This window comes from Ambystoma mexicanum, chromosome 12, assembly GCF_040938575.1.
Source record: "Ambystoma mexicanum isolate Mex_15411 chromosome 12, UKY_AmexF1_1, whole genome shotgun sequence".
Lineage (NCBI taxonomy): Eukaryota > Metazoa > Chordata > Amphibia > Caudata > Ambystomatidae > Ambystoma > Ambystoma mexicanum.
In genome coordinates, this window is record NC_090936.1 from 53,674,939 (window position 1) to 53,701,312 (window position 26,374).

Below are 26,374 nucleotides of genomic sequence, written 5' to 3' on the forward strand. Positions count from 1 at the left end.
ACTATGGCCAGCAGTTCTGCATCTGAGATATCATGCCGTATTGTATCTTCCGTTCGTACTTTTTTCCCAAAAAACTCTTTCAGAGTTGGTTTTGATTTTAAACCTTGAAAAGTGGAGAGTTTTTTCCCCCCCACCTGCCCTCTTTTATATGGGGGTTCAGCCCTTACCGCTCTGCGAGAGGATATTTTGTGACTGCCTCCCGCCATTTTCGGCGAGATGCCGATTCTCTGGTCGGCATTTGTTGCTGTGCCCGTCGCGTCTGATCCGATTGGTGGAGCGAAGTTCAATGAGGGTGTGGGGGGGTCGTTTCCACCAGTGTTCAGCGCTAGAGTGGTCAGCCTCGAGGGGGAAGCGCAGGTTTGGGCGTCCTCATCTTCTACGACAGATCCCATTATCTCCCGCACCTCTTTTTCTGCCTCTCCCCCCTTACCCGCGAATTTGCCCGATACTTGGGTAGCTGATAGCAGGACACCTGGGTCTGGGGGTGTTCTCAGCTCCTCCTCACCCTCTGTGTTGTGTATCATGACCACTATCCGCTTCTCCTGGGGTGCGGGGGGAAGTGACTCCGTGGTGCCCCCTGGACTTAGTACTTTCACCACAGGGGAGTCTATAAGTTGAGGCAGGTGCCAGGATCCCGTCACCCTCGTCTCCTGTGCGGGCGAGTTAGGATGGTCAGGGCGTACTCCTTCCGCTCCTTCAGCGCACAGAGGGGCTATCACCTGGTTTGTTATTCTTCCACACACGATTTCTTGGCCCTGAGCTGTGAGGGTGGGTAATGTAACTGGAGGTGTAGGGGGGGGCACAGGACACATCGATGTTACTGTAACATCTTGAAGATTTTCTAAGACTCGTCCCGCCATTGGCGCTGTTGTGGCCAGGCAACCCTCCACACTATGAGATTCAATCGGAGGAAACCTAAAGTCACTTACTTCGTTCGTCTCAGTATGCCGAGTGGAGTTTACCTGTGCTTCTTTTCCCGCATGTTTTATTCGGGAAATCCGCTGCAATCTCAGGGTTGCCAGTTGCTCTACACTTTCTGGCGAGGTTACGCTGTCCTTGTTGTTACACGGTGGCGGGCGAGGTTTGCCGTTTCTTAACACGCGCTTGTCCTGGTCCTCCACCCCAGATTTCCGCTTTGCGGGCTCCTCTATGGCTGCCATCCGCCGGGCCTGAGGGGCGATGGGTCGATCTGCACACAAGGTGCGTTCGTTGCAGGCTCGTCAGGCGGTCACGCGGGCCCGCGGACTGCTGACTGCCCTTGTCAGTCCCTTCGCGGTCCGCTTCGCGGAGGGCTGGATGTTTGTAGAATGGAGGGCTCGGGACACGCCTCTGAGCACACGCCTCCAACAGTAGAAACAGTAGATACAGAAAAGGTACTCGAACACCAGCACAGCGTGCTGGTACTGCTGACTGCCCTTGTCAGTCCCTTCCATTTCAGCTATCTCTAAAAAGTCTATCAGCTACACCTCCTCAGAGGTACTCTACCTTTTCTCACCTTTCCCTATCAGCTCACTGTATCCAGAGCCCTGGTTCTCTCTAGGCTGGACTATTGCAACAGCCACTTCCTCACCCCTCCCTTCGTCAGCCCTGTGCCCTCTGCAACTCATCCAGAATAGAACCGCAAGACTTATCCTTGGCCTCAAGCCCAGTGACCGCATCTCTCGGGCGCTGAAATCCCTTCATTGGCTCCCTGTGGCTGCAAGGATCAAGTTCAAGACCCTCTGCCTTGTTCACAAGGCTTTCTGGGGCCTGGGACCTACCTACCTGCAATGCTGCCTGCCTAAATACTATCCCTCACGAGCCCTCCACTCATCTACCTCCAACCTTCCGTGATTGAGCCAGTTCTCCAAGCAGAGATTTGGAGGGAGATCCTTATCCTCAGCAGGTGCCTCCCTCTGGAATAGCCTTCCTGCAACCCTCTGTCTTGAGCCTGATCTTCTTAAGTTCCGGAAACTCCTCAAGACCTTCCTCTTTTCCTCTTCCTTCTCTCTCCCTCTGCCCTGCTAACCCAGCTCTCTTCTCTTTCCCTCGCTCCCTCCTCGTCCTTCACAGCTTGCTGACTGGCCGCCTGTTGTACCTCAAAGTCTCACAGGTCCCTGGCACCCTGCCAGTCCTCTTACGCACTTGCCTCAGGGCCCTACACCCTACGCACACTCACTGCACTGAGTATTAACCCTAGAGAGTGCCTCTCTCAGCACTTACCCCAGTCTCAACCGACTGAGTGCACTTGGACCTCCCACTCCCTGTTATCGTCTGTGCACTTGCACGATCTGTACGCTCCGTGCCAAAGATTGTCTATCTGTCCTCCCTTGTCTCCACCCCTTAATTGCACTGGTATAATCTGCAGAATCGCTGTCAGGCCTATTTGCAGTATCTCAAACTGTTAAATGTATTCTACGCACTTACTCTGCATGTGCAGACTATTATCGCCTCAGAATTTCAAGGGTTCTGAGCGACTGTTGTTTTTCTCCCCATGTTCACACCCACCTTGAGCGCTTTAAAATACTTTTCTGTGTCTAGGCACTTTATAAATAAACAGTAACATACCAATACCAATTAAGTCCGCATTTGTGAAATCTGTGTAAAGCGTTGTGGTTGCAGTTTTTGTTAGTCACTGTTTAGAGGCATATGACTCGTGCACTATAATATTTTATGCCTGTGTGACATTTTATAGATCGTTGTTAAGTGCACAACAGGGAAGGCATCACTTTTACATATTAAAAAGAGACTTATCTGTTGCATGCAAACCCAGGTGAAAGCGCAAACACAGCCAGTCACCCTTGATAAACCAGGAAAGAGAACGCTGTCCTCTGGCCAAATGGATTAAGAAAGAAATGGGACTGTAATCCAAGATGGCGACCTGATGTTTCATAACCTTCTCTCTTGACCATGTAACTAGAGGTCAGAAGCCGAGAATATTAGGGAATGAGGAGGAGCCAGCGACCAGTGGAACAATGAAACCAGCGAGAACAGGTAATGGGATTAGGTTAAGAGCAAGATGAGAAGAGGAAAAGACAAAGCGTAGTGAGAAGCTATGAAGACCAGGAAAAGGGGACATAGAGACGTAGCTGCTGACGCGTGGACAGGACATTGTCCTGCTAGTACAATAAGCAGGAAGTGCTGTGACTTTGGTTGAGATGCACTGAGGCGGAAAACTGTACAAGAAAACCTAGGTTCTTGGATGGCTCCTGTGGCCTTGAGGCACTGGCAAGAAACTGGCAGAGAATGCAGGAACCATTATCACCAGAGGGGTAAGTGATGCTGTAGATGTCACCACAAGATCTGTGATAAGCACTGCAAGAGCTTGGGACATCTATCTGGCATGTGGCGAGGGGCACAATGGGCAATGAGAAGTCACTGATGCTGAAAGCAAATGAACAAACCCAAGAGGGAAAAATAAGGCGTACAGGCATATGGTCAAGTGAACGGTAGACCCTAAAGGTACAAGTTCATTGGTTGGGTCTACAGATACATTTTGTAGTCAAAGTTCCAAAGCACACATTAAAGACTATCTGAGAAGGAAAGTATAGAGGCTAAGTTGTGAGTCGTGTAGTCATTGTACCAAGTTCTCTAGGAAATACTGTGAGAGAACGATAGCTCTGACGCTGCCTTTTGGGATACGTTGTCATTGTATCAATGGGGCACCAAGCTCTCTAATGCCAACATGTCAATCTCCAGAGCAATATTTAGATCTAGCGGTCAATCTTGTAAACAAAGCTAGTTGGGGTGGATGAAATTGTAAAGAAGGTTGAGGAGGACCATACAGCACTACATTTGTATTTGTATTTTGTTTATTTGTATAGCGCACAAGGCCCGAGGGCACCCAGGCGCATTATTTAGTTACAGACAGATTACAGTCACAATATTGACAATAAAAATATACAAAATATACATGATACATAATCGAGGGTGTACAGGTTTAGACAATATTTACAGTAAAAAACATACTACATCCTTTCCATTTCAGAAGTCTGCAATGAAGTCTGTGACCCTTTAAAAAGAGACTGCTCAGCAAAGAGCTGCTCATGGAAAAAGCTAAAATAGAAAATGTTGGAAGACAAAATAGCTTAGGAATTTAAAATATTTACATTCTTGTGAGTTCCTGCTACAATTATATGCTAAAAGATAAACAAAGCTATAAAACAGAATTTGCTGATATATCCTGAGGATATAGTTCTGCTCATATCCACGCAGAATAAAAAAGGATGATGTAGAAGAGCAGGTGGACACGTCATCCCTAGCTCCCGCCTCTCACCTCCATCATATTGAAACAGCAGGAGAAGAACAAGTTACTTACCAACTGTAACATTCTTTCGATTGGATGTTCCTCCCACGTATTCCTCATCTTAGATATATCCTTACCTTCAGCTTGCTGCTTCGGAAAAATGTTTTCTCCTTTCCACCAGAGGGCGCTCCCATCGAGGCCGCGGCGCCGATGTCCCTCGGTGGCACCCGTCAAACACTGACGTCATCGTCTGTATAAGAGCCTCGAGCGCGCCCGCTGGCTTCAGTTCTGTTTTTTCGTATATTGTAGTCAATTGTTTTTGATTCATGGCATGCCTCTTTTGACCCAAGCCTTAAAAGAACTTAGAGTGTAATACACGTAACCTGTACTGTGGGGTTGTTTGGGAGGGTCGATGAGGAATATGTGGGAGGAACATCCAATCGAAAGAACGTTATAGTTGGTAAGTAACTTGTTCTTCGAATGTCCTCCCACGTATTCCTCATCTTAGATAGACTCCCAAAGCAGTTTTGTCTCGGAGGTGGGAGTTCAGACTTTTTCTAATTGTGTACAGAATGGAGTACAGATTTAGCAAAGAGACTTCCTTGAGAAGAAGTCGAGTCCAGAGCATAATGTTTTATAAGGAACAAGTTACTTACCTGTAACTGTTGTTCTCCAGCATGGGTCTGGCATGGATTCACATGCTCATGAATATTCCCCGTCGTCAGGCTGGGAATCCTCGGTAAAGAAAAAATCAGTATCAGTTTTGTTTCTGATCTGTCTTTCGTAGTAGTAACCAATCACTGATCTCTGCTTCATACTGACCACAGCCAATGACTGCCCACTACCTAATCCCCGCCTCTGGCAGCCATCTTCACATTTGGTAGCACGTGAAGAGGCAGTATGACCAAGTGAAGAGCCGCAGAGGGGTAGGCGAGAGGGTTCGCATGTGAATCCATGCCAGACCCATGCTGGAGAACAACAGTTACAGGTAAGTAAACTTGTTCCTTCTCCAGCATGGGGTCTGGCATGTATTCACATGCTCATGAATATAAGAATAAATAGCAGTACACACATGCACAACCACGGGGGGTGGCAAAAGGCTCAACATTAAGCAATACAAAAAACTCAACATTAAGCATCTCTTACCTCCTCACCAGGCTCACCTTAAGCGAACAGGTTGCGCAGCACTGCTTGGCCGACCCTGGACTCCTCCCTGGAATCCCGATCGACGCAGTAGAATCTCGTGAAGGTGTGCGTCGACCTCCACATAGCAGCCCTGCAGATGTCCAGCAGGGGCACACCAGATAAGAACGCCGTAGTAGCAGCTATCGCTCTGGTCGAATGGGCTCTCGGACGGCCTGGCAGCTGTCGGTTAGCCAACCGGTGGCCGTGCATGATGCAGCCAGATAGCCATCTGGAAATAGAAGACTTCAAGAGAGCCTTCCCTTGATTCACAGGTCCAAAGTTCACGAACAGCTGTGATGTCCTCCTGAAACCCTTCGTGCGGTCCACGTAGAACTTCAGCGCTCTAGCCACATCCAGCGAGTGCAAAGTCCTCTCGGCCGGCGACGAAGGAGACGGGAAGAAAACAGGTAACACCAAGGGCTTGTTAAGATGGAAGTCCGACGGCACCTTGGGCATAAAGGAGGGGTGCGTCCTAAGCACCACCCTCGAGGCATGGAAAGTCAAGTACGGTGCTTTGCAGGATAGGGCCTGGATCTCTCCCACTCGTCGTGCGGAGGTAATGGCCACCAGGAATGCAGTCTTCCACGACACAAACTTCATCGGTGCAGAGTGCATCGGCTCGAATGGAGGCCCTATGAGCCTGGTCAGCACCACGTTAAGTTCCCACGCCGGGACCGGGGCCTTCACCAGCGGGAACGACCGGAACAGTCCTTTCATAAACTCTTTAACTAGTCGATGGGGCCACAGGGACGCCCGTCCTGTGGTGCTGGTATATCTGGAGATCGCCGCCAGATGAATCTTAATGGAGGCATGGGCTAGCCCAGCCTTTGCCAGCGATAGCAGGTACGGCAGTACTTGAGGGGCCGTAATCCATAGGGGGTTGATCTTCTGTGCTCGGCACCAGATAGAGAACCTCTTCCACTTATGACCGTAGCATTTGAGAGTCGAGGACGCCCTGGCCTTTGCAAGAACCTCTCTGCAATCGGCCGGTATATCGTAGCCTCCAAACTCTAGCGCTGCAGGAGCCAAGCCTGCAGGTTCAGCGACGCCGGGTCGTGGTGGAAGATGGCGCCTCCTTCTCTGGAGAGAAGGTCCGCGTCCGCCGACAGCTTGATGGGAGGGGACGTGGACAAGTCCAGAAGGTCCGGGAACCAGATCTGCCTCGGCCACACCGGTGCGACGAGGATCATCCTGCACCGGGACCTCTTGAGTTGGCTGATGAGTCGAAGCAGCAACGGCAGCGGAGGGAACGCATACAGGTATAGGCCGTCCCAGTGGAACGAGAACGCATCGCCCATGCTTCTCGGCTGGGGAAACCTGCTGGCAAACCTCTTGCACTTCGAGTTCGTCGCTGTTGCGAACAGGTCGATTTGGGGTTTGCCCCATCGTCAGAAGAGTTGATCCGCCTGATCCTGGCGCAGTTCCCACTTGTGACACGCGTGCAGCTCCCTGCTGAGCGAGTCGGCGATGGTGTTGCTTTCTCCTGCCAGATGGAAGGGAACCAGGAACATCCCCTGGGCGACCGCCCAGTGCCACAGATCCTGTGCCTCCTTGGATAAGGCTGGGGATCTGGTGCCTCCCTGCTTCCGTATGTAAAACATTATCGTGGTGTTGTCCGTGAAGATCCGCACCACCTTTCCCTTGAGCGACGGGAGGAACGATTTGAGAGCCCAGAACACGGCTCGGAGTTCCAGGACGTTGATGTGCAGAAGCCTCTCCTCTGGGAGCCAGAGGCCTCTATCGTGGAGATCTCCGGTGTGGGCGCCCCAACCTTCCAGGGAGGCGTCCGTCGTCACCGTCTCCTGGTATGCCGGCGTTTGAAAGCCTTGCCCGCCGTGAGGTGCACTCGAACGCCCCACCACTGAATCGCCTGCCGGAACACCTCGTTGAGGGGGACCCTGTCTTCGAAGGTTCCCGTCGCCTGCATCCAATGGGCGTCGAGACATTCTTGAGGAGGAACATCCAATCGAAAGAACGTTGCATCTGTAGTCTGCAGAGCCGCACCAGGTAGATGCAAGAGGACATCATCCCCAGGAGGGACTTGATGAACCTCACCCTGGTCATGTCCGTGGCTAGCAGGTGCTGCACTTTGCCTAGAATGGTCTTCGTCCGTTCTTCCGACGGGGCCGCCATGGGCCTCACTGTATCGAGCTTCACTCCCAGGAACAGGGCCACCTGCGACGGCACCAGGTGGGACTTTGGGTAGTTTATGGCGAATCCCAGGTCTGTGAGTAGCTGGACGGTCTTCGCAGTGTATTCGACGGCGAGTTCCCTCGTCCGTGAGCGGATGAGCCAGTCCTCCAGGTAGGGGTAGACGTGAATCCCCTGCAGGCGCAGCCGTGCCGCCAGTGGTGCTAGGCACTTGGTAAAGACCCTGGGGTCCGACTTCAATCCGAACGGCAGTGCTCTGAATTGGTAGTGGCGTCCCTGGACAACGAACCTGAGGAACTTTCAGTGACTTTTGAGGATGGGAACGTGGAAGTATGCATCCTCCAGGTCCAACGACGATAGAAAGTCGCCTTCCTCCAGCTGACCCTGTACGTGCTGGAGGGTGACCATCCTGAACTTTTGTGATCTGATGTATTTGTTCAAACGATGAAGGTCCAGGATGGGGCGCCAGCTACCCGTCTTCTTCCTGACGAGGAAGTACCTTGAGTACACCCCGGAGCCTCTTCGGGACAAGCTCGATGGCGCCTTTCCTGAGCATCGCCCGTACTTCCAACAGCAGTTGCGGGACGTGATTTTCCTTCCTGGCCACAGGTGGAACGTGAGGGCACTTCTTCAGGAAATCGATACAGTGTCCTCTTGCCAGGGTATCCAGTACCCAACGGTCGGTGGAGATGGACTTCCACACGCCGACGAAATTCGTCAGCCGGCCTCCCACCGGGGTGCTTCGGTGGGGGCCCGAGACCATGGCTGGTTCAATCCTGCTTGGAGGTGGTGGCCTTGCCGCCCTGGCCACCTTGCCGACGGTGGCGAGGCGCTCCCTGCTTGCCACGACCCCTGTAGGCCTCCTGAGACGAGGAGCGTGCCGCCTGGCGGTAGGACGACGAGCCACCGCTGGATCCCTTGGAGGCACCCTGTCTGCCTCCGGAGCTCCGAAAGGGCCGTCGTTGCTGAAGGGCTCCTAGGGCGCGGGCCGTCTCCGTGTCCATTTTTATGGCTTGGAGGGATTCGTCCACCGCCTTCCCGAACAAGTTGCTGCCGTCGCACGGCATGTCCAACACCCTGGTCTGGACGTCCTGATGGAAGTCGGTCGCCCGGAGCCAACCCCGTCGTCGTAGGCAAACACTGTTGCCCAGCTGGCGGAACCCGGTTTCGGCAATATCGGTTGCCACCGTTATGGCGTGATCTGACGCCACCTCGCCCTCTTGCAGTATTTCCAGGGCCTCGGACCTCTTGTCGTCGGCAGGAAGTCCAATATGGGGGCCAGCTTAAACCAGAGCTCCCTGTCATAACGGGCCACGATCGCCAGGGCGTTGGCCGCTTTGATCGTCGTCGCCGCCGACGATATGACCCGCCGCCCCATGGCGTCCAACTTCTTTCCCTCGCCGTCCGGCGGGAAATTCGACGTCGAGGCTCCTGACCCCGCCGCTTTCTTCTTCGCCGCCGCCGAGACGACCGAGTCTGGCGTTGGCTGGGCCCTGAGGCACAGGGGAGCGGTTTCGGGGACCCGGTACTTCTTCTGGTACCGGTCCCGTTTGGCTGGTGCCGTGGAGGGGTTTTTGAGAACCGATAGGCCCTCCTCCCAGATGTCATCGATTAGAGGCACCGCGATGACAGTCTTCCTCTTGGCCTCCCGGCGCTGATAGAGGAACCCTTCCTTCTTCTGCTCCTCCGGGCAGAGCTGGAACAATTCGGACGCCCTGGCGATCATGGTGTGGAATGAGCCAATCTCGTCGGGCGGCGAGGCCCGTGCGACAGGAGACGGGAGACCCGTTCCGTCGTCGTCGCCCTCAGAACCCGTCGTCGAGCCCAACGCACCGTCATCTCCTGACTCGTGGGAGGATGAGGAGGGAACTGTAGGCCTTACGGGGGCGAGCGGAGGAGAGGGTTGGGTCCTCCGTCGTTTGTTCTGAGGACTTCCCGACGGGCCAGGTTGCGGGTCCTCCGGCCTGGGCTCTGGGAATCTCGTCCTTATCTCAGAGCATAAGGACTGGATCGCAGACAAAATGGCCGCCGAGCCATCCTGAGGGCTAGGTTCCGGCCACGCCAGAAGGGAAGGCTGCTCTTCCTCGCCATCGTCGTCTTCCTCGGTTATCTCCCGCGGATCTTCCTTACGGGATCGAACCTTCTCGAATTGAACTTCGAGGTTCCTCACGGCCTCGGTCAGTTCCTCCTCCGAGGCTGACTCCGAGCTCGAGGAGGCTACCTTACCCCCCCTCGCTTCTTCCACCATGGCGGCCACGACGATGGGCTGAAAAGAGGATTCCCTCCTTGGCGGCAGGGAAACTCTAGTCCCGGAGGCAGTCTCCGCTGGCGGGGTCTCTGCCGGCTTGGCCAGAGTCGCCGCGATCGCCTCGATAGAGGCCTTTGCCTGCTGGGTAGGGGCCTTCACCACCTTAGGTGCGTCCCGGGCCTTCTCCTTCGGGGGAGGGGCGACGCCTCGCTCCCCCTCTTCCGAGATCGGACAGGGCTTCTCCCGAAGCTTACCCGGGGTCTCGGACTTCCTCTTCCCCGAACCGGAGCGCTGGCTCGTGGTTGACGGGGAAGGTGTGCCCTGCCTAGTGACCGAAGAGCCCGACCTTTCGGCGCTCCCGGAGCCAGCGGACTCGCAGCGCTTGGCCTGGTGTTGGGCCCCCGTCGCCGGGGCGCCGCGCAGGACTTAGAAGCCCGCTCGGACCCTTTCTTCTTCTTCTCACCCGTTGAGCCCTTCTCCAACCAGCTGGCGAGACGGGATCGACGGTCCCTCATGGTCCGCTCCGACAAGTTCTTGCAGAACTGGCAGTCCTTCTCTACATGAGTCTTGTCCCCATGAAGACAGTAGAGGCATCGCGAATGTTCGTCTTCCTTAAACACATTCTGCAGCCCGCATCCAGTGCAGCTGCGAAACAGTTTGGGTCCGGGCGACGAACTCGCATCCTGGGCTATCTCGAAGTAGGCCGCAAATCTTCTGGAATCCTCCAAGAAGTTGATTCGACGAAATCTTCACCCTTGAGGGGCGTAGGAAAATCCCGCAACAGGTAGCCGTTAACGGGAGTAGAAACGGTGGAGCTTGAGGCTCGATTAACCGAAAAAATGTGAAAATTCACCTGAAAAAGCGCGAAACACGCAGTAAAAGCTCGAGAGCTAAGCACAAGGACTCCCAACACTTGAACGTGCGGTAAAAATCTGAAGATGGCTGCCAGAGGCGGGGCTTAGGTAGAGGGCAGTCATTGGCTGTGGTCAGTATGACGCAGAGATCAGTGATTGGTTACTACTACGAAAGACAGATCAGAAAGGAAACTGATACTGATTTTTTCTTTACCAAGGATTCCCATCCTGACGACGGGGAATATTCATAAGCATGTGAATCCATGCCAGACCCCATGCTGGAGAAAGGTATGCATGGATGACCATGTGGCTGCTGCACAAATGTCTTGTACAGGAATACCTCTTTTTAGTGCTGTCGAAGTTTCCATGCCCCTGGTTGAATGAGCTCTCAATCCATCAGGTGGTTCTTTCGCAGCCAATCTATAACATTCTGTTATAGCCAAAATTATACATCTAGATAATGTTTGTTTAGTTACCGCCAGTCCCAATTTGCGTCCAGTGTACCCCACAAAAAGTTGATCACACTAATGTATTTTTGCCAATCTTGAAATGTAGAAACTAAGAGCTCTTCTGGGATCTAGTCTATGTAGCCGCTCCTCTTCTTTGCTTGCATGAGGAGGAGGGTAAAAAGTAGGTAAAGTTATTGTTTGTGACAGATGAAAGTCTGAAAATTTTTGGCAAAAAAGATGGTTTAACTCTTAGAACTACTTTGTCCTTTGTTCTTATAAAAGAGAGTGTGAGGAGGACCGCTAGAGAGCGCCTGCAACTCACTTACCTTGCGGGCTGATGTCAATGCTACAAGGAGTATTGTTTTCAAAGTAAGGAGCGTTAGCAGACAAGAGTGTAAAGGCTCAAATGGAATACATGTGAGAAATTTTAGAACTAAGTTCAAATCCCACACTGGAACCTGGAAAGGTATTGGTGGAAATACACTGTTTAACCCTTTCAAGAATCGAATTATTAAAGGTATCTCGAAGTAAGATTCTTCTTCTGAAGAGCGCTTAAAAATGGATAGCGCTGCTAAGTATCCTTTTATCGTACCAACCTGGAGCCCCAGATTAGCTAAATGCAACAGAAAAGATAAAATTGTGGAGATATTACAATGAAATGGGTCCATATTCTTTTCTCTGCACCAGTTATTGAACTTATTCCAATGACACCGATACATAGATTTGGTTGCTGGCCTTCTGGCCGAAAGCAAAATCTCCACCACGTCATCCAGAAGATCCCAATCCTTGTATCTCAACCTCTCAGAAGCCATTCACGAAGGTTGAGTGTGTTGACCTCCGGATGGAGAACATGACCTTCCTCTCGCGAGAGAAGATCCTCTCTTCTTGGAAGACGTATTGGAGGACAGATGGACATGTCCAGAAGGTCTGGGTACCACATTCTCCTGTCCCAATCCGGGGCAATTAGGGTCATGGTTTTCCTGAACTTTCTCAACCTCCTTATTACCTGAGGGATCACAGGGACTGGGGGAAACGCATACAGAAGAGGAAACTCCCATTCCACTACGAATGTGTCTCCTAGAGCTCCTCTCAGGGGAAATTCCCTTGAGCAGTACAGTTCGCACTTCCTGTTGACACTGGTCGCGAACAGATCCACCTGCGGGGTTCCCCAAAGGGCGAAGATCTCTTGAAGGACTTCCTGAGATAGTTCCCACTCGTCGGAGACTGTACTGTGCCTGCTCAGAACATCCGCTGCTGTGTTTTGCTCTCCAGCTAGATGAATTGCTGAAAGAGAGATCCCTTCTTGTATTGCCCAGAAACAGAGTTGCATCGCCTCTCTGCACAGCGGCAGTGACCCCACTCCTCCTCTCTTGATGAGGTAGTACATGGCCACTGTGTTGTCCGTCATTATCAGGACATTCATTCCCCATACTCAGCGCTAGTCTGATTGCCCTCAACTCCAAAAGGTTGATGTGAAGTTTGGACTCCGATGGAGACCAACGACCGCTGATTGTCAGATTGTTGGTATGGGCTCCCCACCCCGTGAGTGAGGCGTCCGTCACTATTGTTATCTCCGGCCATGGTTGCCAAAAAGATTCTCCTCTGAGTATATTATGTCTGCAAGCCCACCATTGTAGATCCTGTGCTACTTTGGCTGGAACCTGCAACAGATCTGACATTTCCCCTGAGAATTGAGACCATTGAGTTATGAAAGCCCATTGAAGGGATCTCATTCTCAATCTGGCTTCTGGCACCAGATAAATGGAGGATGCCATCAGACCGAGCAACCTGAGAAAATCGAAGGCCGGAAGATACTGGGAATTCAGGAATCTTGTTACCATCTGCAGAATGTGGTGAGCTCTCTTTTCGGGAGGCGTGGCTTTTCCCGAGCAAGTATGCAGGACTGCTCGCATAAACTGGAGTTTCTGTGATGGTATCATGTTTGACTTTTTTAAATTCAGAGAAAACCCTAGTTTGTGAAGGAAGTGACAATTCTTGGACAGATGATCCTGGGCTTGCTCCGGGGAGCGTGCTCTGTTCATCCAATCGTCTAGATAGGGGTAGACATGAATCCCCCCTCTCCTGAGACTCGCTGCCACCACCGCCATCATCTTGGTGAAAACTCTTGGGGCGGAGGTTAACCCGAATGGCAGAACTCGAAACTGATAGTGAGAGTTGCCAATCGCAAACCTTAGCTACTTTCTGTGCTCGAGATGGATTGGCACATGAAAGTAAGCATCCTGAAGGTCCAATGATACCAACCAATCCTGGAGTTGGAGAGCCTGAAGGATCTGAGAAAGTGTGACCATCTTGAACTTGTCATTCCTTAGGAACTTGTTCAAGTTTCTGAAGTCCAAGATGGGTCTCTCTTCTTTGGGATGAGGAAATATGTTGAATACCAACCCTTGTTCCTCTCCGCTACAGGTATATGTTCTATTGCACCTTTCTGTAGCAGGGTTAAGACTTCCTGCAGCAGGGGTGGATCCGGATGTTTGACAGAGTTGTATCCCGGGGGGTGATTCTGAGGTTTCTTTACAAAGGGAAGGCAGTAACCTTGGGATACTGTTTCCAGTGCCCAAGCATCTGAAGTAACTCCCCGCCATTCTTTCAGATGCTGTGAGATCCTGCCTCCCACTGGGGTCTTGTGGGTCAAAACCTCAGAGTGGTTTTGCGGCAGCTGCAGCAGCGACTGAAGGGACAGATGCCGCTGCTGGGGCAGATCTAGCACCTCTTCCTCGCCCCTGAGGAAATTTCCTTTGTCCTCTTTGACTGGCCTGTCCTCTTCTTTTCCAATTGAGGAATAATAACGAAAAGGACGACCCCTCCAGGAAGATGAGCCTGTATAGGGTCGTTGCTGAGGTTGTCTTATAGCGGCACTGAGAGATTTAGCCGCCGCTTTGGAGGTCTGCAGCTTCTCCAAACTTTTATCCGCCTTGCTGCCGAACAACCTCGAGCCGTCAAAAGGCATTTTAAGAAGTCTGGATTGCACATCCGGTGCAAAACCAGACTTTCTTAGCCAAGCAAATCTACGTAGCACTGTGCTAGTTGCCATGGACCTACTGATACTGTCAGCTGTGTCCAAACCTGATTGAAGGCATTCTCCCGAAGCCTCCTTTCCATCCCTTATTATGGCTAGAAAACCATCACGCTCTTCACCTTCTGGGATGTGTTCAGCTGGCGCTGACATGCAGTCCCACAGGGTATAAGTGAACCTTGCCAAGGTACAGGTTACATTAGTAGACTTCAAAGCCATACTCCCTGATGTACAAATCTTCCCAGACCATGCATCCACCTTTTTATCGTCCCTATCTGGAGGGATTGTAGGGTATGCAGCATTTCTTGTGGAAGTGGCTGCTTGTACTACCAGACTTTCTGGAGATGGATGTTTACTTAGGTATTCTGGATCAGAATTGCAGGGTCTATATTTAGAGACACATTTCTTATTAACTGCCGAGATAGCTTCAGGGTGTTCCCATGCAGAACTAACCCTTCTCTGCAAGGCAATGTGAAAAGGGAGAATGGGGTCTTGTTGAGGAGTTCCTGATAGTATATCAGTCATGTCATCATCTTGACAGACTGGTGAGCTTCTACCCCACCCCATAAATTCTGTAACTCTATTCATGAGTTTTCTGTAGCCCGCATCAGCCTTCTCTGATGGGCCTGGCTTGTCAAATTCGTACTCTGGAGAAGTGTCCAGACCACTTGCAGCCTGTAAACATTCCTGTAGATCTTCAATTTTTGATTGAGGATTAATTAATTCCTCTGGAACAGATCTTGTGGAAAATTTAACCCCAGCAGAGGTGACTTCTTCCTATTCTGATGATTCTCCCTCATAGATAGATGACATGGTCCTGAAAAAATCATGTCTATTGTCAGGTTGAAAAACCTTTCCTGGTAATGTAGGTTTTCCCTTATAAAAGGCTTGGGCGTCGACGTAAACGTCGATGGCGACGATGTCATAAACACATCCTTCGACGTCGTCGAGGGAACCTTCAATGACCTCGATGTAATCGTCGAGGAGGTTGTGGAAACTGTCGAAGGAGCTTTCAAAGTTATCGAACCTGAACTCGACATAGTTTCCTTGGAAGGAATTTTCGACTCGAGGGCCTTCGAAGTCTTCGATGGCGTCGACTTCGATGGCATATGATGTTTCAACGCCATTTTGTTTTCCTCTACCTTCGATTTATGCACCAAAGGGTCTTTTTCATGAGGTGATCGAGAAGATTCCCTCGATGACACCCTCAACGACTTTTTATCAGCTTTCCTTGTTTTGGACCTCCCTCTGTCATGTTTTTCGTGAGTGGGGCATGGTCTTCTTTAGCCTTTTTTGAGGGGGTCTGGGCTGCATTCTCAAAAATGTTTAGCATGGAAACTCGAAAGGCTTCACATTTACTCGGGAGTCATGCTTTGATGGGCATGCTATCACCTCCTCCGAAGACGTCGAGGAGGATGAGGGAGATTGATGCCGTCTTTTCTTTGTCTTTTTGGATGACGAAGAAGAAGACTTTCTCAATCTACTCCTCGACCTATGCTTTTTACGATACTTTTTCGAAGATTCGGCCGAGTCTTTCCCTTTTGAAGTAGACTTCGATGAACCCTCCCCCATCGCCAGTTTATCTCTGCGTTCTTTCCAGGCATTATGGGTCATCGACTGGCACGAACCACAGTTTTCAATTCAGTGGTCGGAACCGAGGCATTTTTTAAATCCCGTTTTCGGCGTGGAAGGGTTCAAAGAAGACGACATAGCTTTTTCTTCACAAGAGATTGAAGTGCCGTTTGAAACGATCCGAAGCAAAGCTAACGGAAAAATGGAACTGAAGCCAGTGGGCGTGCTCGAGGCTCTTATACAGACGATGACCCTCGGTGGCACTCGTCGAACACCGACGCCGCGGCCTCGAGAGGGGCGCCCTCTGGTGGAAAGGAGAAAAAAAAATTCCGAACCAGCAAGCTGAAGGTAAGGAAATATCTGTTATGACTTGATTGTAGCGTGGAGTAAATGGACTTCTGTCCCTAAGCAACAAACAGCGAAGAATAGAATCCACTCGCTGTTTGAGGATTAGAGCCACAGGTGATGGATGGAACAGGAACACCGAGTCCTCCGAGTGGCTGCTGCAAAAGAATGTGCAGGTTAAGGGAACGTGTCAATAACACATCCTACAGTACTTAGTGACAAAGAAATCACAATCACCTACCAGTTGGAATAGCAGAGGATGGAACTGAAGGAGGGTCGGGTATCAGAGTGTAATTCTGTTCCTTATGGGGACTGGTATGAAAGAAAGATGAAACAGTATAGGAACAACCAGTTAGCCCACCAGCAGCACCTGTAAGCAGGGATGACAGAGTCTATGAACCAAAGCTACTAGAATCAAGTGGCTCTGGAAGCAAAAGAGGTCCAGTTCAGAAAATGTCCTAAGGTATCCAAAGTGCCAAGGGAAAATCCAAAAAACAGTCCATGCAACAATCCGAGGTCAAGCCAGGTAAACACTTGGTCAGAAATTAGCAGAAGTAGTAGGCGAGGCAGTCCAAAGATACGGTCCAAGATTCAAAATACCAAGATTCGTTATCCGAAATGCAGGAAACGCCACTCGCCAGTAAAACAGCCGAGAAGCAATGTTTGCCGGGAGAGCTGCTGTTTTATTTCCGGTTTGAGCACTCACGTGATCTTGTTACATGGATCACGTGACGAGAATGCATAACGGGTTGCAGTCCATGGAATCTTGTCACGTGATCGGGTCCCGTGCCTGCCGTTCTCTCTGTGCACCGGGACGGCGAGTCTCCGCCTACCTGCCAAGGGAACCCACCGCCGCCACAGAAGCCGCCAGGCATGAAGGAATGGTGCCTGTGAGCCTGGCAATGCTGCTTTGTATCTCTGATGCTGCAGGTGGGCCACGTGGTCAAATGGGTGTGTTTTCTGATGTGTTGTGGGGTGCAAAGCCTGAGGCACAGCCGGTTAGGGGAGTTTGCACAAATGTGGGATATGAACTGAAGGATGCATGACAATATCTAAGATGAGGAATACATGGGAGGACACAATCCATTCGAAAGGGCCTATCTGGGCGACCAAGTATTATCCCAATCCCGTATCGAGCGTATGAGAGATGATATGCACTCAGACAACCATATCAAATGTGCCCCTGCATTGAAAGGGTGAAAGGATGGCTGCACACACCATTGGACATCAAAGAGCTATAAGTGGGGGGCACTGTTGCACACTGCAGTGATGGCCGCCTGATTTGTGAGCTCCCGCTCCAGCCAGAAATCCTGTAACAATTCATCCTTCTTGGAGCCGCCGAACGTGCTATAAACTGCAGTGCAGACGGACTAAACATTCGTCCTTATTGTCTGAAAATCCTGGTGAGCTACAATTGGAAACGCGGGAGCTGTGGCGACTTGTGCTCCGACCGGCTCTCGCTGCAGGCACGATCCGCCAGGGAGCACCGTGAGGAGACAACGAGAGGCCGCGGATCCGATCGAGCAGAGGGCCGCGTGGGGGCGGAGCCTGTGAGTGCAACCTGCACCCGACTCGCACCCGTGATGTGAGGCCGAGACCCGAGATCCGAATCGGCTGAGGAGAGGTGACAGCGTTGGCACTCTCACCACACACCAGTTTATGAAACCCTGGGATGCCCCATATCCTGTAGTGCCCCTGCGAGGAACAACACGACAAAGCGGCGGCATCGATACACGCAGGGCCCGGGCGGAGCGGCAACATACTCTGCACAACACCAAGTAAGGAGATCTCGGAAGCGGCGGCATGGGGGAAGAATCCAGCGAGCTGCCCCCACCCACTGCTCAACGGCCGCCTCCACGCGAATCAGCGTTCCTGTGGGTCCCGGTGGGGGGTGCAGGCCTAACCCGTCGCGGACAGCGCCCGCCATGGCCTCCAGCCTAATACACCAGCAAGGGGGCTGTATGCGACTCCAAACAGCTGGCGGCCCGAAACACTCTGCAATCTACACGGGTCTGAGCTGGCATTTGGCCCATACATAAGGTCTGGCCTGTAACCCACGCCCTCCTCGCCCCACGGTACACACGTGGCCCCTGGCTTGGCTAGACTGTCCTGGCTTGGCTGAACATTGGGGGATACCTGAACAGGCTGGCGCATAACACCAGGGGACACGCCGATCCCGAGGTTGAACTGGCAAAGAAATACCATTGGTTGAACTGCTAGCCCTAGGTGCAGGAAAGTCTTGAGGGGCCCTCGCAGGACTATACTACCACAAGCCAACATAGTCACACGACCTGCCGACATAATACGTGGGAGAATTCAGTCCATTGTCGGTGTGAGACCCGTATGCCCTAAAGCCTTGTTCCATATACCGCACTGAAATATTACAAATAATCCAAAGGCATGGGAAAGCAAGCTCCCAGCGGCCAGCCAACGAGGGCCACAATAACAGCGAATTACAAGTCAGCACTATGGGTGAACCCCAAAAAACAGGGAAAGGAGGCAAGACCCCCAGCAATAAAAAAAAAGGCAATATGGATGCATATACTGGTACCCAAACACAAACCACTACTGCAGAGGTACACAGCAATGCCAATGAAACCCTGAATGCAGAGATTGGCGATCAAGAGGACAGGCTGACAATTGTGCAAAATGGATTCCGTGCAGTGAACGTGAAGCTAGACGATATAGTGTCCACCATAGGCTCGTTAAAGGCTAAGGCCGAAAAAGAAAGTGCACGCGTCACGGAAACGGAAAGCAGAATAAACACTAACGAAGATGCCATTGCGCATCATAGCCGCGACATCTCCCAGCTCAAAGAGGCTATGTCCAAAATGCAGGATAAATGTGAAGACCTTGAATCGAGATCAAGACGAAATAACATTCGTGTGGTGGGCGTGGCGGAAACATTGGGAAAAGGCCAAATGGAAAAACAACTTGAACTACTTCTTAAAACATTATTCAGTCAGGAGGCATTCTCCAAGCATTTCTTGGTGGAGAGAGGGAACCGTACATTAGCCCCAGCCCCTAAACCAGGTGCACCGCCTCGTATAATAATTGCGAGACTCCTCAATTACAGAGATAGAGACGCAATCCTACGAATGGCTAGAGAGGCTGGTACACTCCAATATGAAGGAAACCGGATACACATATACCCAGATTTTTCAGCCAGGGTTCAAGCGAGCAGAGGATCCTACGAACCGGTCAAAAGACTCCTTAGAGAACGCCAAATTCCATACGCCCTGATGTTCCCGGCCAAGATGAGGATTCAACATGCGGGAAGGGCGCATTTTTTCGAGTCTCCGGCTGAAGCCACACAATATATTGAGACCTCCATACCACTCCCTCCTAGAGGGGGGCAGACCGGCACAAAACAATAGACCCAGACTGGAGGATTAAGGTATACCTGTAGCCAGAACACGTCCTACCTTACTGCACCATCAGGGCCGCCATCCTAATAATTTGATGGCCAAGGCGGCTCCATACAATACGACTATCGGAGAAATGGAGACAATCTGGCGGTCATGTGGAGCAACATGGCCACCCCTGGAATGTTCCATGAGTTAATTTGAGTGTGATGATGAGGGCGAGAGGGTGGGAGGAGGGCTTGGGATTTGGGGGGGTTGTTGTGGAAATGACCAAACAAAGTACAATGGAACGGATTGTTGTCACGAGAGGGCAATAAACGCAATGGAACAACTCACTATAATGGGAAGTTCTGACCACCGGAAGAAGTTCGACCCAGGTGGTAGTTTGAATACGGTCAACTGTTTGTTTAATGTTAAAACTGTGGTTGCATTGAGACTGGCGCTGATCTGCTTGCACCAAAGACACAACTTTAATGGTCATGTATATGGAAAGTTTCTCTACTGTGAAGCACTGGTGACGGGATGAGAATAAAACTGCTTACATGGAATGTAAGGGCACTAAATAATCAGATGAAAGTCAAAAAAATTGGTAATTATATTGTCAGACACGGCCCTCAGGTCCTGATGTTGCAAGAAACACATACAATGGGCAGTAGCAACATGCACATACTGCCCAAATGGGGGAGTCTGTGGTTTTACACTGACTATTCTACTCAGGCCAGAGGGGTAATCACCCTTATACATCCAAGCTTGGGATTTGGATTAGAGGGCCACAAGGTGAACCAACAAGGTAGATACGTGGTTGTGTGGGGCAGAGTCGCTGGTCAACAATTACTGTTGGTCAATACATACGGACCCAATATTGATGAGCCTGCCTTTACGTAAATGTATACCAGATGATTGCTGCCTATGGTATGTCTAATGTGATCTGGGGGTGGCTTCAATGTGGCACTGAACCCTGCATTGGACAGATCTTCAAAAATCACTAGAGCCCCCAGCAGGACAGCCCTTACCTTGAGTAACGTCCTCACACAACTGTCATTGATAGATGCCTGGCGGGAAATGCACCCTGTAAACAGGAGATATACATATTACTCCTCGGTTCATGATTCCGAATCCAGGATTGATTATTGGTTTGTTGCATCGAGCATGTCCACTACACTACAGAAATGTGAAATCCTGCCACGCACGTTCTCAGATCACTCCCCAGTGATACTAGAGTTAAAGATTCTAGATGCCCCCTGTCCCGCGAAAAAATGGAGAATGCCGAGTGGGATGTTGGGAGACCCAGGGGTGGTGGAAACACTACATACTGAAATAGCAGAATGTTTCACCAATAATGTGGGAACGGTGGACAAATACTCCACTGTGTGGGAATCTTTTAAGGTATGGATCAGGGGAGTGCTGCTATCTAAGTCCGTAGGTATGCTAAAGAGCATACACGCTGAATTAACAGACATTGAAAATAAATTGGATGAATTAGAGGGAAACTATACCCGTACACAGAATAGGGAATTATTAGCAGACATACACACGCACTTACAGGAATTTGATAAATTAGCAACCAGAGAAGTACGCTATGTTACAGCTCCCATGCGTGTACGCAGATACGGGGAGGGTAATAAGGCTGGCAGAACGCTATCTAATCTACTCAAACATGATAAACAACCCAACCAAATCACCAGTATACAAACACCACAAGGGGAAGTACGTTTGAGGGAGGAGGAGATAAATAAGGAATTTGTCAAATTTTATAAAAAACGATATTCTAATCAAGATAAAAAATCACTCGTAGACATTAAAACCTGTCTTGCGGCTCTCGCCCTTCCCAAGCTCCCAGAAGTAGATCGCTTAGCGATGGATTTGCCAGTATTAGCTGAGGAAATTACAGAAGCAATCAAATCATTATCATCGGGTAAGGCACCTGGGTCAGACGGGATAGGGGCAGAATTCTATACAGAATTCCGAGAAGAGCTGGTATGGGAGGAATCCCTCAAATGCAACAAACTACCCCCAACCATGAGAGAGGCAGTGATCACAGTCCTCCCCAAGCCACAGCGACCACCACAAGATGTATCTCACTACAGGCCCCTGTCATTAATAAATACTGATGCTAAAATATTCGCAAAGGTAATGGCCAATAGACTCCTACCGGCGGTTCCAGGACTAGTTCACCCTGATCAAAGTGGGTTCATCCTTGCGAGGTCCACAGCCCTAAACCTCCGTAGGCTTTTTGGCATAATGGCACAAATAGACCCGAAGAGGAGTGCAGCGGCCATATCCCTGGACGCCGAGAAAGCCTTCAATTCGGTTTCCTGGGTCTACCTCCTGGCGGTGCTGGAGGCATTCGGGATGGGACCCAATTTCATCTGATATGTAAACCTGTTGTACACTGAACCGGGAGCTTGAGTGTTAACTAATAGATCCGTCTCTGAACTATTCTTACTGGGCAGGGGCACTAGACAGGGGTGTCCGTTCTTGCCCCTGCTATTTGCACTGACTCTAGAGCCGATGGCAGCTGCGGTGAGACTGAGACATGCTGATAAAAGCATAAAAATGAAAGGGTCCACTCAATTGATTTCACTATACGCTGATGACACGTTGTTATAAATATAGCACCCATAATGGCGGAAATACAAGAGTTCGCAACTTACTCAGGGTATACATTGAACAGAGCCAAGTCCGAAATATTCCCGCCGCTCACACCGGCCACCAAATGCCCCGACAGGCTAAACGGACTCAAATGGTCAGAAAACCATATTAGATATCTGGGGATCCTTGTATCCAGGGATAGGCACACATTATACTCAGACAATTATGAGGCCACACTGCAGACCATTACTACAAAACTTCAGATGTGGGGGTGTCTCCCGATATCGCTATACGGCAGGGTCGCTGTCCTTAAAATGATAATTCTGCCCAAGCTGCTCTACTTCTTTGTAAACATTCCTATATGGAGGACTTTCTTCACCAAACTCCGATCCATAGTGGTGACATTCCTATGGAATGGGAAGACAGTTAGGATAAGCTGGGAAAAGATGACAGAATCATACTCTACTGGTGGTATAGCGGCCCCCGATTTTGAGCTGTATTATTATGTTGCGCAAGCACAATTTGCAAAATATTGGTACAATACCACACACGAGATACCCCATGCATGGATAGAAGAATACACCACACAACCCACGGATATACAATCAGTCATTTTCGATACGCAATACAAAGACACATGTGAATACAATCCGGTCAGCTGTACGGTAAAAGCATGGGAAGCTATATACAAGAGATTGAAGTTGACAACACCCTACAACCCAGAGATACTTTTATGGAATTACCCGGGTATACCCCCCACACACGACAGTACAATACAGGAATCATGGGACCCTAATTACGAAATGAAAATAGGAGACATGTTTATTAATGGTAAATTTGTGACCCTAGGGGAACTGCTGAGAGCTTTGGCAGGCGGGCCACTTAGAACTCTTCAATACTACCGTATGAGGTCGGCATTTCAGAAAAAATGGCCGCTATTCCCAGATGAACCCCAGCCACACCTGTGCATACAGCTAGTAACTGCCACAGAGGGCCTGGGAATTTCCAGACTATACTCTGCAGTGCAGGCTCACGCCCCCACAGTTAACCAAATTAAAGAGAAATGGGAGAGGGATTTACAGATACCTGTTGGGGAAGAGAAATGGACCAGATATTGCTCACTCACTAAGAAGGTCTCCCTGAATTCTGGTCTGCGGCTAATTCAATTAAAAATGCTGAATAGACTGCATTACACGCCGACTAAAATAGCAAAATTTACCCCGGAGGTTTCAGATGCGTGCCCCAAGTGCAATATGCCACAGGCAGAACACTTACATATTACTCGGAATATCGGGTGGTGGCGGGCTTCTGGAAAGAGGTGGCTGCGATATTGGAGGAAATTACACAGATCCCCCTGACCTGACGCCCCAAAAATATCTATTTGGGGACATAGGCAAATGCTCCGAAAAAACTAGAAGACTATTTAACATCACTTGTGCAGTGGCCAAAAAATTCATCCTACAAAAAATGGAAAAGTGCAGGCCCACCCAGCATTAACCAATTTCTTCGTGAACTTACGCATGTAAATGAAACTGAAGAGCAGTATGTCTTGACCCAACCTCGGACCTGCAGACCCAAAGACATATGGGGCCCATTTCGAGTTTATCTATGTGATATGACCTCTGATGATGATGAATCCATGTAACCGTATATGACAATAATGACTGTAAAATGTATATATCTTGACTGTATATGGTGCAGTGTGAAATGGTGCTGTGTATCTCTATGTGACCACTAATAAACAGAGTTTTAAAAAAAAGAAAAGAGCTATAAGTGAAATCTGACAAGAACAGAGTGACGTAATGAAAGAAAGACACAAAGACATACTGAAACGATATGCAAATACTTAAAAGAATAAAGATGTAACTGAAGCAACAAGAGAAACATGTAATCGAAAACAAAGAAATCATATGCATCAAAGAAAGTAGTGAGGAGAGATTAAGTGAATGTATATACGCAGAAACGCAAGGTAGCTGAGGCATATAGAGGCTTACTGCAGAACACAACATAACGTGGCTAAGGCAGCAATAAGAAAAAGTTGGACGTCGGACTTGTGTTCAAACCAATCAAGCTACCTCAGAGACAGACCAGGGCTGCAGAGACAGGAGACGTTGGAAAAACAGCTTTGTATCAGCTAGCAAAGCTAGCCAAATAAGCATACACCTCACTCCCCTCGAGCTCCGAACCCGGAACCACAATGTCGACGGAAGCCTCAGAGACAGGAGCGCCAGCCACCAAGGGCAACATCGCTGCACTCCTGAGCAAAATTAAAAACATGGGGGCCAGCCTAGGTGGCAAAATTGACAGGATGACACAGAGAGTGGACAACATCGAAGAGAGACTAGAAGGTGCTGAGAATAACCAAGACTCAATAGATACCCTTGACACCCAAATGGACCTCAGGATACGTAACATAGAGAAGAGGGAAGAAGAAATTCGCCTCAAGATGGACGATCTAGAAAATAGAGAAAGAAGGAACAACCTATGGTTTTTGGGATACCGATGCACGAAGGGGAAACAGAAGAAGACCTCAAAAAAACAATACACGACATCATCAAAATCGTGACAGCAGACGAGGACATCGACGAGCCTAAAACCGAGAGAATACATAGAGCTGGAGGCCCACCAGGCGGCCCAAGGTCAGTCCTCACTAGATTCCACCGATACCAGGACAGAGCGAGGATACTCACGTAAGTCAGGTCCGGGGGCCCCCTCCCACTGGGGGGGGCGCAGATCACCATATTCCAGGACCTATCCTCACTCACCCTGGCCCTGAGACGTCTCTGCAGTCCCCTAACGAAATGGCTCAAAGAGCAAGGCACGAGATACAGGTGGGGATACCCCTTCTCCCTCACTTTTGAGCACAGAAGCAGAACGATACAGCTGCGATCTGAAGAAGTGATTCGAGACTGTATTGCGGACCTCCTCGGAACAGGCCCAAAAGAAGGAGCGAGAGGAACCTGAACAGAATAGAACGCAATGGGAGCTTCAGGGTCCGAGGAGGAAAAGAGTGAAGGGGTCAAGGAAGTTTAGGCGGCCCAACGACACACCAGACAGCAACAAATGATAACACACCCCAGTGTTCCAAATCTCGGAAATGGTCATCCGGACAATACTGCATAGATATTTGTCAACATCCCTGGATACTCGTCGGCAAAATACAGGGCACCACCATTACACTTGCATCTATATATGCCCCCAATTCTGGACAGTCCAGGTTCCTACAACATACAGTCCCCAAAGTCATGATAGAAGCAGAAGGCGAAGTGATCTTGGGAGGAGACCTTAACACGTGGATAGACCCAGAATGGGACAAACAAGCAGGCAACCCACTAGCGGCCACTCCACCGGAATCTGGTCGCTCACAGGTTGCAGACATGCTGGACGCCTACAAACTCAAAGACGCATGGCGACACATAAACCCACGGCAAACAGGCTTCACGTTCTACTGCGCACCGCACGCCACATAAACCAGAATTGATTATATATATCTCACCCCAGAACTCACCGAGGCAATGTCTAAATTCAGTATATCCCCAGGAACATGGTCGGACCACGACATGGTAACGGCCACCATCAGTCGGATGGCGCTCCCCCACAGAAGCTCGAAATGGCGTTGCAACGAGACACTCTTGAAGGACCCGATATTCCGAGACCAACTTAGACAGGACATTGATCAGTATTTCGAACAAAACAACACAGGTGAAATTTCTGTAAACACAGTATGGGAAGCAGGCAAAGCCACATGGAGAGGGATACTCATCAAAGAAGGAGCAGCAAAGAAAAGAGAACGCCAACTCACAGAAAAAAAGCTCCAAAACAAAATAACCTACTGGATCATAGCGCCCAATCAGCCGGCCCTGATAGAACCCAAAAAATAGAGGAAGCCAACGACAAGAGGGAGGAACTGCGGCGATTCGAAACCGATTGCATTGTGCGCAAACTTCAATATCTAAAACAAAAACAATACGAAAAAGGGGATAAGGCAGACACCCTACTTGCCGCAAGACTCCGAGGGCAACACAGGCAAAGATGGGTGTCAACAATACAAAGTGAGGAAGTGCCCCACGGAAACCACCCTCCCAATATCCCAGAAACCTTTGCCAGCTTCTATGAGAAATTATACAGCTCAGATGCCGCCCCACACCGAGCGGCGATTACAGAATACATGACCAAGTTATCCCCTCCAATCCTACCCCGGGACATAGCACAAGCCATTGATGCCCCCATCACAGGTGAGGAGATAGAAGAAGCGATCAAAAGGCTCCCAACAGGGAAAGCCCCTGGAAATGACGGCTACACAGCAGGGTTCTACAAGACCTTCATGGACACCCTCCTCCCATTCATGGTCGAG